This window comes from Anabrus simplex, chromosome 1 (assembly GCF_040414725.1).
Source record: "Anabrus simplex isolate iqAnaSimp1 chromosome 1, ASM4041472v1, whole genome shotgun sequence".
Lineage (NCBI taxonomy): Eukaryota > Metazoa > Arthropoda > Insecta > Orthoptera > Tettigoniidae > Anabrus > Anabrus simplex.
Genome location: NC_090265.1, coordinates 5,377,233 through 5,390,499, shown reverse-complemented (window position 1 = coordinate 5,390,499; position 13,267 = coordinate 5,377,233). Strand labels below are relative to the sequence as shown.

Here is a 13,267-nt window from a genome sequence, read left to right as displayed (position 1 = left end):
TGCCCTTAATAAATTGGTTATCGAAGTTAAATTTCTTAGAAATATTGTGAAATGTGTGAGTGATGGTGCATCTTACACCTATCATCAATCCTGAAACTTCTAGGGAGACCAGATGATATTTCTCAGCGCAATGTGGAATTGAAGGTTCATATATATGACATTTCTCCTTGTGTACATCATGTGGTTGAGTGGATGATGCCTCGGTTCCAGTCGTGAGGTCTACTATGGTATAGCTCTCATGTCAGTCCGCCGACTTGATCCAGCCTGAGCCAATCCATGTGCCTCCTCGTAGGCCGTATAATACCTTCCTCTTATGCGATCAGCATTCATAGATGTTGCCATGAATATGGACAGGAACCCAAGACATGACGCAGTGTTTCACTGTCACTGTTTGTTGTCTTGGGACCTGCCAGGTAATGCACGAACCAAAACTAAATTTGTTGTCAGATTTAAGGCATTTCTCCAATAGCTGCTGGTTAAACCTTCGAAATTTCTTACCCACTACAGTCAGTATCAGGAAGGATATACAGATACAGATGAAAGTCCATAACACATTTTTAGTGTCAACCCAGATGGCACTTGCAGATGTAGGACCAAATCAGTGAGTAATAGCCCATTGTGTGCAATACCTCAGTGTTATTATTAACAGATATGGAGTAGGAGTAACTTCAGGCCGTGCTCACCACAGCAAGCCGCTCCCACGCGCCCTCCTTACCCACTCACCCCTTCATCAAGTATGGATATTATGACGACGTTCCCCTATTTTCATTCCCAACACACACAGATATATATACACTGACTGACAGAGCAAATGCAACACCAAGGAGGAGTGGTTCGAAAGGGATGAAAGTTGGGGAAAAAACAGAGTCGGCACGGAAAAATAATTGATGTTTATTTCAAACCGATATGCAGGTTACACAATGCGCACGGCATCGACTCAGTAGGATGTAGGACCACCGAGAGCGGCGATGCACGCAGAAACACGTCGAGGTACAGAGTCAATAAGAGTGCGGATGGTGTCCTGAGGGATGGTTCTCCATTCTCTGTCAACCATTTGCCACAGTTGGTCGTCCGTACGAGGCTGGGGCAGAGTTTGCAAACGGCGTCCAATGAGATCCCACACGTGTTCGATTGGTGAGAGATCCGGAGAGTACGCTGGCCACGGAAGCATCTGTACACCTCGTAGAGCCTGTTGGGAGATGCGAGCAGTATGTGGGCGGGCATTATCCTGCTGAAACAGAGCATTGGGCAGCCCCTGAAGGTACGGGAGTGCCACCGGCCGCAGCACATGCTGCACGTAGCGGTGGGCATTTAACGTGCCTTGAATACGCACTAGAGGTGACGTGGAATCATACGCAATAGCGCCCCAAACCATGATGCCGCGTTGTCTAGCGGTAGGGCGCTGCACAGTTACTGCCGGATTTGACCTTTCTCCACGCCGACGCCACACTCGTCTGCGGTGACTATCACTGACAGAACAGAAGCGTGACTCATCGGAGAACACGACGTTCCGCCATTCCCTCATCCAAGTCGCTCTAGCCCGGCACCATGCCAGGCGTGCACGTCTATGCTGTGGAGTCAATGGTAGTCTTCTGAGCGGACGCCGGGAGTGCAGGCCTCCTCCAACCAATCGACGAGAAATTTTTCTGGTCGATATTGGAACAGCCAGGGTGTCTTGCACATGCTGAAGAATGGCGGTTGACGTGGCGTGCGGGGCTGCCACCGCTTGGCGGCGGATGCGCCGATCCTCGCGTGCTGACGTCACTCGGGCTGCGCCTGGACCCCTCGCACGTGCCACATGTCCCTGCGCCAACCATCTTCGCCACAGGCGCTGCACGGTGGACACATCCCTATGGGTATCGGCTGCGATTTGACGAAGCGACCAACCTGCCCTTCTCAGCCCGATCACCATACCCCTCGTAAAGTCGTCTGTCTGCTGGAAATGCCTCCGTTGACGGCGGCCTGGCATTCTTAGCTATACACGTGTCCTGTGGCACACGACAACACGTTCTACAATGACTGTCGGCTGAGAAATCACGGTACGAAGTGGGCCATTCGCCAACGCCGTGTCCCATTTATCGTTTGCTACGTGCGCAGCACAGCGGCGCATTTCACATCATGAGCATACCTCAGTGACGTCAGTCTACCCTGCAATTGGCATAAAGTTCTGACCACTCCTTCTTGGTGTTGCATTTGTTCTGTCAGTCAGTGTATATATATATATTGTTATTTTCAAGTACTTACTATATTGTAAAAAGATCTGATGCCCCTCGTTCGCATGACATTTTAAGCTCACAAAACGGAAAAGTTTTCACTCTAGTGAGAACGCACAGATGAATCGTTAAGCCTGTAGAGATCTCGCAGTGAACGAGTCCCGTACTCAAGGCAGTAGCGAACAGTGAGGCATTGATGCATCAAGCGGACAGTTTACGCCAAGATGGATGTGATGGAGCAATCGTGTTTGTCCGTGAGGTGCGTGAAGTTCCTGGTTGGTGTTTCGCGGCGGAATGTTCAACGTGCCTGCAAGGAATGGTGTTTTAGACGAGACCACGAAATCCGTCGTCAGAATTGTGGTCCGAAGATAGATGCTGACTTAGCGGGACTGGAGGCGATATGCTCCAGTCAGTGAATGAATATCCATCAAATATGTCAGCGAAAGAACATTGCGACGGGAACTGTTTGCAGTGAACACTTGGGGACTGGCACCTCGCAAGAGGCCATTGCTCACACACGAACATAAACCTGCGCCGGAGGTGGGTCTGCGAATTTTGGGGGTGTTTTTCGTATCATGGACAGGGCCCGGTCACTGAGGTGACCACTTATATGAACCAGAGTATTTATTTAAACACTCTGGATGATCAGGTGTTACCTTAAAGTCAAGATCTGAATCATGAGAAAGGTATTGATACCGCGACTTTTCAAGATGAGAGCAGCAAAGTTCATCGGGCTTGACTGGTTTCATGAACACTCCCGCACCCTATTACATATCGATTGGGCTCAAACGTAACCTGGCCTTAACCGCAATGGAAGTCTCTGTGACATGTTGGAACAGCCAGCCGCAATTTGGTGGAATTGAGAGATCAAATGCTCACCTGCACAACTTGTGGACTCACTTCGCAACGGAATCCAGGCGGAGTCTGAGTTACATGGTATTAAATGATACTAGTAATGGCTTTTCCAGGAGTGACTCACTCTTTGTCCGATGATCTTGTCATTGAGAACATAACCTCACAAGACAAAGTAGCTTCGAGTTGAAATGTATCATTGACACATTAACACAAACTTGATATTATCAAAAATGATAATTTACTTCGAAAAAAGCACAGCGTGCGCAAAATAAAGGATATCACACCGCTATCCGAGCAATACATGCAAATAAAAATAACGGAATTAAATGGACTGCGAAACGTTTATTTACAAACCTTCCCTCACTTGAAAGTTTGCAGAATGGACAAAGCTTTACGAAACAAATTAAATTATAATTTTGATTTTTACTTAAGATAATTTTGATTATATTATTTTTCATTATGCATTTAAACTATGATTTATATATCACGTAAAATAAATTCTCAGTAATGAAGCTGAACCTTGTAAAGATTACAAATGCATAGCTTGTAATTTCGAAACATGTAAATTAAACTGCTTCCTAAAATTCACTATGAATCGAGGAATAGTTCCTCGAGCTCCTATCATTAAACATATCATTTGAATGTACTTCTATCCAAATGTATCTTTATAATTAATTATTATTCTCCTTTCGCAGATTATCTTCTCTTCCCTCTCAACTCTTATGGCTGGCCTTTGGAGATTTCAAAGCGGAATACAGTCGAAACCGCTTATAACCACTCTGAAGACAAAGCCAATTAACGATCGTTATTGGCGGTAGTAGCACAATCCGGTCTTATTTTGTTGAAAAATTACATGTCGGGCGACCACCCCTCACTATATATGTCAGACGTGGTAGCGTGGGCATGCTGGTAAAAGTGGATAGGCGGCGAAGTCTTGCGGAAGTAACATGATACTGTAATACTGAGCAGAGTAAAAGTGTGTCTGAACACACACTGTACCGAACACTCCTAAGGATGAACCGGCGCAGCTGACGACCCATGCATGTAACAATGTTAACACCACGACATCGGCAACTACGACTAAAAGGACACGGGGCCATTGTCACTGGACGTTGGGGCAGTGTCAGAGCGTTGCATGGTCTGATGAATCCCAATACCTTCTTCATCATGCCGATGGAAGTGTGTGGATCCGTCACCTTCCAGTGTAACAGCTCCTTGCCACCTGTACTGCTGGACGGAGACAAGCTGGCGGGGGCTCAATCGTGCTCTGGGGAACATTCAGGTTGGTATCCATGGGTCCAGTGGAGTTCCTGCAAGGCACCATGATGGCCGAGAAGTTTCGTACGTTGGTTGTAGACCACTTACACCCCTTCTTGGCGATCATGTTTCTTAGTGGCAGTGGCATTTTCGACAGGATAATGCGCCATGTCACAAGGCCAGGAGTGTGATGGAGTGGTTCGTAGAACACAAAAGCTACTTCCAATTAACATGATGGCCCCCCAACTCGCCAGATCTTAACCCGATCGTACGCATCTGGGATGTGATTGAACGTGGCGTCAGAGCTCATCCTCCGCTCCCCAGAATTTACGTGAATGAGGTGACTTGTGTGTGCACATGCGGTGCCGACTTCCACCACGGACCTCACAAGTTCTCATCGCTTCCATACCAAGACGCGAATCCACTGTTTTCCGTGCCAAATGTGGTCATACCGGCAATTGAGTAGGTGGTCATAATGTTTCGGCTGGTCAGTGCAGAGTACTGTATTTATGGTGTGGAAGTGAGAGGAATTTCTTTTCTGATATTTACACAGTACAAACTGCAATAATATGTCATCGAACTATAAAATAATAACTGAGGATAGAAGTAGCAACAATATAAATTGATCCATAATATCGCTCACGGCCTTGAGCAATAAATGAGATGTTCTCTCCAAACTGTAGAAATAGTTCTGTGTGATACTCCCTTTTCATTCGGGATGTTGTTTCCCCTTTTTGTAATCGGTATATTAGGTGTGATTTTTCTTTCAATATTAAACACATTCCTGTAAGATTTAGAGGGGACTGTTATATAAAATACGTCGTTAAAAGGAGATGTCGCAATAAACAGTCTGCTTCTAAACCCTGAGATGTGCTCAAACAGGAAATAAACGATGTATATTTCTTTTTTGTTAGAGGTTGCTTCACGTCGCACCGACACAGACACATCTTGTGGCGACGATGGGATAGAAAAAGCCTAGCAGTGAGAAAGGAGCGGCCGTGGTACAATCTCAGCATTTGCCTGGTGGGAACATTGTAAACCATGCAAAACCATCTTCAGGGCTGCCGACACTGGGGTTTGAAATCAATATTTCCCGCATTCAAGGCCACAGCTGTGCGCCCCTAACCGCACGGACAACTCACTCGGTAAGACATATTTCCAGTGTACACGCGCAACGAACGAATGTTTACAGCGTTTATAAATACAAATAGCTTCATTGCCACTATCGCGTAAATTTCGTATGTGTGGGTAAAGTCGGGTTCAGTTTAATCCAACAGCATCAAGTGCGCAATACTTGAAATTATTGGAATAATTATGTCACAAGGTCTCACTGATTGAGGTTACACTTTGAAATACTTCACCTCTGGTCAAACAGTCTCCCTACTTGCCTGCCATCTCCACGCTGTGGTTCTTGTCAATCAGGTGGGAGATTCCCTATCTCTTGTTCTCCTACGATTTTCTTAAAAGATTGCAAAGAAGTTATACATTTATCGAGCATCCCCTTGCAATCCCTAACTCGACTTCCCATCAACGAATATTTCCCCAATTTGTCCCCTTGAATTCCAACTTTATCTCCATATTGGCATCTTTCCTACTTTTAAAGACATCACTCAAACTTATTCGTCTGGGAATGGCACACCACGCCATCTCTCCACTGACAGCCCAGAACACACCACTTAGTCGAGCAGCTCGTCTCCTTTCTGCCAAGTCTTGCCAGCCCAAACACTGTGACATATTTGTAGCCGTGCTCTTTTGTCGGAAATCATCCACAAATAATCGAGCTTCTTTTCTTCCTATTTTTACCAGTTCCTGAATCAATAAATGCTGGTGAGGTTCCCATACACTGGAACCATACTTAATTTCGGATATTACCAGGGACTTGAATGCTCTCTCCTTTACATCCGTACTACAGTCCCTGCTTTTCAAGCAGCCATTTAATAAGAAATCCTATTCCACTGTTGGTAACACCATCTACAGCTCTCTCGAAGTGAAGACTGTGGGAAGAGAGATGTGGCGAGCTGCTGCCAACCAATTTGCGGGTTGTTAACACAGAAGAAAATAGAAGACGGCAAGCAGGTGATGTATTCCGCCGCCACTGTATCAGGACCCACTGCCCAGTAAAATTTCTTTAGTAAAAGAGAATTTATAACGTTGATTTCTTCAAATTTTTAATGTCTTTGTTGTTGCTACTTTGAACCACATTTTTCGCTCCCAACAGAAAGTGCTGTAACCACACACGAATGCTGGTTCGGTATTGTTGTGCAGCAAACACGACGACTGCGAACTGCTAGCAGTAGAACGCTCCACTGTTGGAGGACACACTGCACGCGCCCACAAGTGGTCCCTCTTTCTGGCCCCTGCAATGTTATTCTCACTGTTCCATCTCAAAATCAAATCAAAATCTCTTTATTTGCAAATGAGGTGTCTACCTCGGTGGCAAATGGTACACTAAAATACATTATTGTCAAGCACTAAATTTTAAATTAACAGGAGACGAAGAAAATTTTCCTAGAATACAATATTATACAATTTACGCTAATAATTTTTTCTATTAAACACACACATCATCCTTAATAAATTTATATTGTTTACAAAATTCTACTTATAATATCTTACAAACATAGTCAACTCATATACAGTATGTGAAATTACTTCTAATAATACTACACAACTGGTATAAGATTAAAATTAACACTGAATTTATTTACATATTTATATTTTACCCATTTTGGAACCTAAGTAGCATAACGACCTGCTGCGTCTTAACCAGAGCCCCTTTTGCCACCACTTTTCAGAGTTCCTGAAGGGCCTTCACAGCTACCGTAGCGGTCCCAGGGCCCTCGAAGTCCCCACTGTACTTCACCCCTACAGGCAGTCCCCTACCTGGACTGCCCAAACTCCATAGACCAGGGGATGGAATTAATTTAATCACACACATTTATTGTTTACAATATCCTGCACTGGTCGAATGCACTCTAACATTTCATTTATTTTCTCTGTTGTTGTTTATTCTCTTCTTGAATATCTGTACAGATTTAGGAAAAGGATCAAACACTACCCCTGGTAAACTGTTCCACTCCTTCACACCCTTCCCAATGAATGAAAATTTATCCCAATCGCTTCTGCTAAAATTCCTTCTAATTTTGTACTTGTGGTCAGTTCTACCAATATAATTATTTTCCAACCGAAGTCTCTCACGGATATCTCCCCATGCTTCTTCTCCTGTATAGGCTCTATATAATCCTATAAGTCTAGTTTTCTCCCTTCTCTTACTTAAAGTTTCCCACCCAAGTTCCTTTAACATTTCTGATACACTACTCTTTCTCCTGAAAGCCCCTGTTACAAACCTTGCTGCTTTCCTCTGCACACCATCTACTTCTTTTATTAGGTATTCTTGGTGAGGATCTCAAACACTGTTTGCATATTCCAATAATGGACGAACCATACTTAAGTAACTTTTTTATTTTAATTCTTTGTTGCATCCTTTAAGTAGTCTCATTATGACATGTAACGATCTGTATGCTTTCCCAACAATGTCATCAACATGACACTTCCAGTACAAATTACTTTCAAATCTCACACCTAAGTATTTGCACTTGCCATCTTTTGGGATAACTACCTCATCCAAAGTATATTCAAATTCAGTTTTAAAGCTCCTGTTGGTAAATGTTGTAACAGTTGATTTGCCTCCATTGATCTTCATATTATTTTCTTCAACCCATTCTTGGATACTGTCAAGGTCCCTTTGTAATTCTGAACAATCCTCAATGTTATTTATTTCCCTATAAAGAATGATGTCATCTGCATACAATCTTATTTTCGATGTTATATTGTTCCCTAAATCATTTGCGTATATTAAAAAAAGTAACGGACCGATTATACTACCCTGTGCAATTCCTTCCAGACTTTCTCTTCCTGGGATATATTAATTCCTACTTCGACTTTCTGAACCCTTGAATTTAGAAATGTTCTTATCCAACGTATAACCCTTACATCCAATCCTATTCCCTCCAATTTCTTTAATAATATTCCATGTTCCACTCTATCAAAGGCTTTGGAAAGATCTATGGCTATGCAATCTAACTGGCCTCCTGAATCTAACTGATCTGATATGTCCTGCTGAAATCCCACCAGTTGTGCCTCGTAAGAAAATTTCTTTCTAAATCCATACTGGCTCCTCATGAACCAATTTTTATCATCACATGTCCCTCTGATGTACTTTGCTATTAAACTCTCCAGTATTTTACAAACTATACTGGTCAGGCTGATTGGTCTGTAGTTCTCTGGTTTCCTTTTATCACCCTTTCCTTTATAAATTGGTATTATTATAGATTCCTTCCATTCCTTTGGTATCACACTATTATTTATGACATAGTCAAAGAAAAATTTTAAATAAGGCACTATATACCACCCCATTGTCTTTAATACCTCCCCAGTAATTTGATCACTTCCTGCTGCTTTTCCTTGCTGAAGGAGTTGGATTTCTCTGAAAATATCTTCATTTGTGAATGAGAAGCTTCTTGTTTCCCTCTGTGTCTCTCCCTCTCTATCTTCTGTTACGGTTTCCAAGTCCTGACAATCTTCTACTGAATCTCGGAATTCCCTACTAAAGAGGTTTGCTTTCTCAGTATCTGTTAAATAGTGTTCACCCCCTTCTCCCACCATTGTAGGAATTTGGATTCTTTTCGTTTTTGATTCCTAATATATGAATACAGCTTTTTCCATTTCCCTTTGTGGTCATTACCCTCTTGAAGAATGCCATTCATATAATTCTCTTTTGCTTCCTTTTTCACTCTATTCAGTTCCCTCATTAGCTGTTTTCTACTTTCTCTACTCTCCCTACCTTCTTTGATTTTCCTGTTTACTATTCTACATTTTCTTTTTAATTTTCTTATTTCCCTTGTGTAATAAACAGGGTCTGAGGTCATTTTACCCTTCTTAACAGGTACAAATCTCTTCTCTCCTTCGCAAATGATTCCTTTAAATTTAGCCCAAAGTGTATCCACATTATTCCCTTCACTTATCCAACAACTGAATTGTGATTTAAGGTAAGTCCCAAATTCATCAACTTTAGTTTTTCTGTATAATTTCTTGTCTTTTGTGACCCTCTTATTAAGCCTTTTTGGTACCAGTCCTACATCCATTATTACAGCCTTATGGTCACCTATTCCTTCAATTACCTCAGTTTTATCAACAATTTTCCATGGTTTAACCAAGAATACATCTAGCAAGTTATTGAGACGAGTCGGTTCTTGTACTACTTGTGTAAATCCTCCCTCCCAAATTAACTTATTTGCCAGTTTCTGTTCATGGGCTTCACTTGCAGCTCCATTCCGTTCAACTTCAGGCAAGTTTAGATCTCCCCCAATTATTACCGTATCATTATTGTTTTTATGAGTATAATCTATTATTTTCTCAAATATTTCCATGTCTCTTTCCTCTCTTCCAGGCCTATATGTTCCTATAATTCCCACCTCCTTCATATTATCACAAACTAATTTTATCCCTAATATTTCATCCCTTTCATCAGTAAACCATTCATGCGAACAATAAGTTTCCTTCACCAGAATAAATACCCCTCCTCCCTTTTTATCTCCTCGGTCTCTACGATAGACTGTATACCCTTCTGGAAATACTTCTGTATTACCCACCCCTTCTCTCAACCACGATTCCACTCCTATCACCACATCCGTCTCATAAGATTCCATCAATGTACCGAATTTTAATTGTTTATTTACTACACTCTGACAGTTTACCAAGAGCAATCTCAGACCTCCTTCCTCCCTAAAACTTGACTGTTGCAATTGGGTAACGTTTGACTCATGAGTTGAGAACTTCCCTGGAACCCAGATCCTTGTACATACATCTTTATTTAAGGGTCTGGGTTTTCTGGCAAGTTTCCCTGTATGTGCCAGTTTAGTGGTATGGGTTTTCTTAAGTGCAGATTAGTTTGCAAATCTCTGTTGATAATTGTAGCAATTTGTCTACAGAGATTTGCTTTTCCATTACCATTCAGATGTAACCCATGTCTAGTGAACATTTGCCTGCCAAGACCTAAAGTATCTACTACATAGACATTTCTAAAACTCTTACTTAATCTCTTGATTTTTATATTTACATCATGTACAGGTTTGTTCACACATGAGTCCTCTAAAAGGTCAAACCTGGGTGGCACATTTACTACAATTACTTTTGAGTCAGGTAGTTTAGAAATCTTACCTCTGAGAGTCGTAATTAATTCCTCACCTTCATTTGCAGCAATGTCATTTGTACCACTCACAATCACCACATAATTGTCCTTCTCTAACACAGGATCACAACTTGAAAGGACGTCTTCAGTTTTGGCCCCTGGTTTTATTAGTCCTAAAACCTCAGTCTCTGAATTCTGCAGCTCATCCTTGATGCCTTCTGCCATACCCCGCCCTTGACTGTCTGCGTAGAGATGAATCTTTGGCGATCTTGACTTTCGGTTTGTTTTCTTCTGTAGCTTACCTCCACTGGATTTAAAATTATTTGGAAAACTTGGTGTGTCTTCTGGAACTTGCTGCAATAACTGAAATCTATTTTGGCACTGCAATGAGTTTTTTCCCGGTTTTAAGTTGTACGTAGTTTCTCCCATATGTTTAACATTAGGCCTAAAATGGCTACGCGTCACTTCCGTCCACAGCGATCTTTCTTCTCCAATGTCTTCTTTATCTTCCAGTTTCTTTATTCTGTCCTTTAAGCTTTCATTTTCATGTTTCAGTGCGCATAAGTCCTCTTGTATCACTCCTAAAATCTTAATTATAGTTTCGTAAGTCTCTCTTTCTTGTTGTTCTGCCTCACTATCGGTTTGTTTACACTCGGGACACAGCCACACACTTTCTTCAATATCAGTCCTATTTACAATATATGCACAACGAAGATGGTACCATTCATCACACTTACGACACAGAATCCCATTTTTAACTACTCTTCTGCATTTGCCACATTTTTCACTGCATCTTACACCATTATCTACTACGGATATCGCAGACTCACACACAGTAGTCGCCATCTTGAATCTGCACTAGATAACAGAGGCGGTGCGATGTAAAGCGACTAGCACACGAACATCCTCCTCTATCCCTAGAGGGGTAATGGAAAGCGCAACGTCATAGGTCTGGTTTAGTCTCGTAGACCGAATAAAAAACAATTAGGTGCACATTTTACCGAATGTTTTTTCACGAAAAAACATATTATAGACTTATATGGCATGATATCATTACCCTCATCATCATCATCATCATCAACATCATAGGTTGTTCTGCCATCCGGCAAGTCAAATCATGGCTGTCACCCCCATATCTCTCGATCTTGAGTCCCTTTCTTCACTTTTGCATAATGTAAGTTCCTTTTCTAATGCTGACTAATAACTGATATCGTCTCCTTCCCCTTCCTTATTTTCCTTTTATTATACAATCCATTGCTACTAGTAGTAAAGTATTATGTCTTAGACTTCCTTGTCCAATTTTTCTTGCTGTTTTGGATTACGGTCATCCTGCTCCTCACTTTTTCCAGTCTCTTCGGAACTTCCTCATTTGATATTGTATCTTCCCAGCTTACTCCTTCAATTTTTCTCCAAATCCACACTTTAGTTGCCTCTATTCTTCTCTGTTCTTCCTTCCTTAATGCCCATGTTTCATCACCATATACAGCTATACTCCATACTTAACACTTTGTAGGTGTCTTCCTCAGATATCTCTCTAGCGGGCGAAAAACAGTTTTTTCTACTTGTTGAAACTTTTATGTCTGTTATAGAGAGAAGGTCTTCCGTCAAAACAGTTCCAAGACACTTATTCACCTGTTTAATAATTTCTCCCCTTATCTTGATTGTCGACTTTACCTCCAAGTATCATGAATTAACTTTTCTTTTTGTTTATGACCATTCCATACTCTTAGCACTTTTTATTGAAGTGTTCCCACATTTTGCGGAGGTCCTTCGCATTTTCAGCCGTCACTGCAATATCATCAGCTAATCTTATGCATTAAACTATCTTACCTTTAATGTTGACACCTCTTTTACCATACAAACATTCGCAAATAATGTACTACAAGTAAATATTAAACAAAGTTGGTGTTGAGCAGCAACCCAGCCAAACACCTCTCCACGGTCTGATTTTTTTGTTAATTCTCCTCTTACTCTCAATCTTGCTTTTTGGTTGTAATACAATTCCTTTATCAGTCTTCTATCTCTCCATTCCATTCCATGTTTTAAGTATCTCTAAGAGGTTATCCACCTCACTTTGTCAAATACCTTCCTGCTCGTGGTGCCCCTGCATAGGTACCTGGATTAAAATTCCAGTACTGAACTGAACGTCAGCATTACAGAAGTATCTACCAGTCAATATGACCCAATCGCTATATTAAGAACGGTCTTTATCAAGACCAACACTAACCATTATATCTGTAAATATTGAAGGTTTATCTCCATCTAAAGAAGGAATGTTACACCAGCTTTTTCAAACTTACAAATGTGATATATTATGCCTTCAGGAAACTCACAGGGATGAGCAACTACGGCGACCAAAAATAGCGGGAATGAGGCTTGTGGCCGAGATTCCCCACAGACAGTATGGCAGCGCTGTTTTGTCTTTTGCAGCCACCAATGAAAATCAAATCGAGATAATAACTGTGGAACTCAGTAACTGCACCGTTTCGGGTGTCTACAAACCACCAAATGTAGATTTCTCCTTTAAAATTCCAGATAACTACTTCAAGCAAAAGACAAACTTTGTGGTTGGAGACTTCAACAGCCATAACAGTGCATGGGGATATAATAATGGAGAAGCTGTGTTAGAATGGGCTGATGATTACCAATTACAGCAGTAGATGGCGACGAGGCTTCAACCCAGACCTGATATTTGTGAGTGAACACGTGGCACAGCAATGTGTGAAATCAATGTGCAATCCTATTCCAAATA

The 13,267-nt window shown here is 41.8% G+C and overlaps 1 protein-coding gene across 1 annotated transcript in view; it reads right to left on the bottom strand.

The window, feature by feature from the left end:
• Window positions 1-13,267, bottom strand: part of LOC136877286 (zwei Ig domain protein zig-8) — an 831,749-nt gene that overhangs the window by 203,853 nt on the left and 614,629 nt on the right. The gene's annotated exons all lie outside the window — the stretch shown is intronic.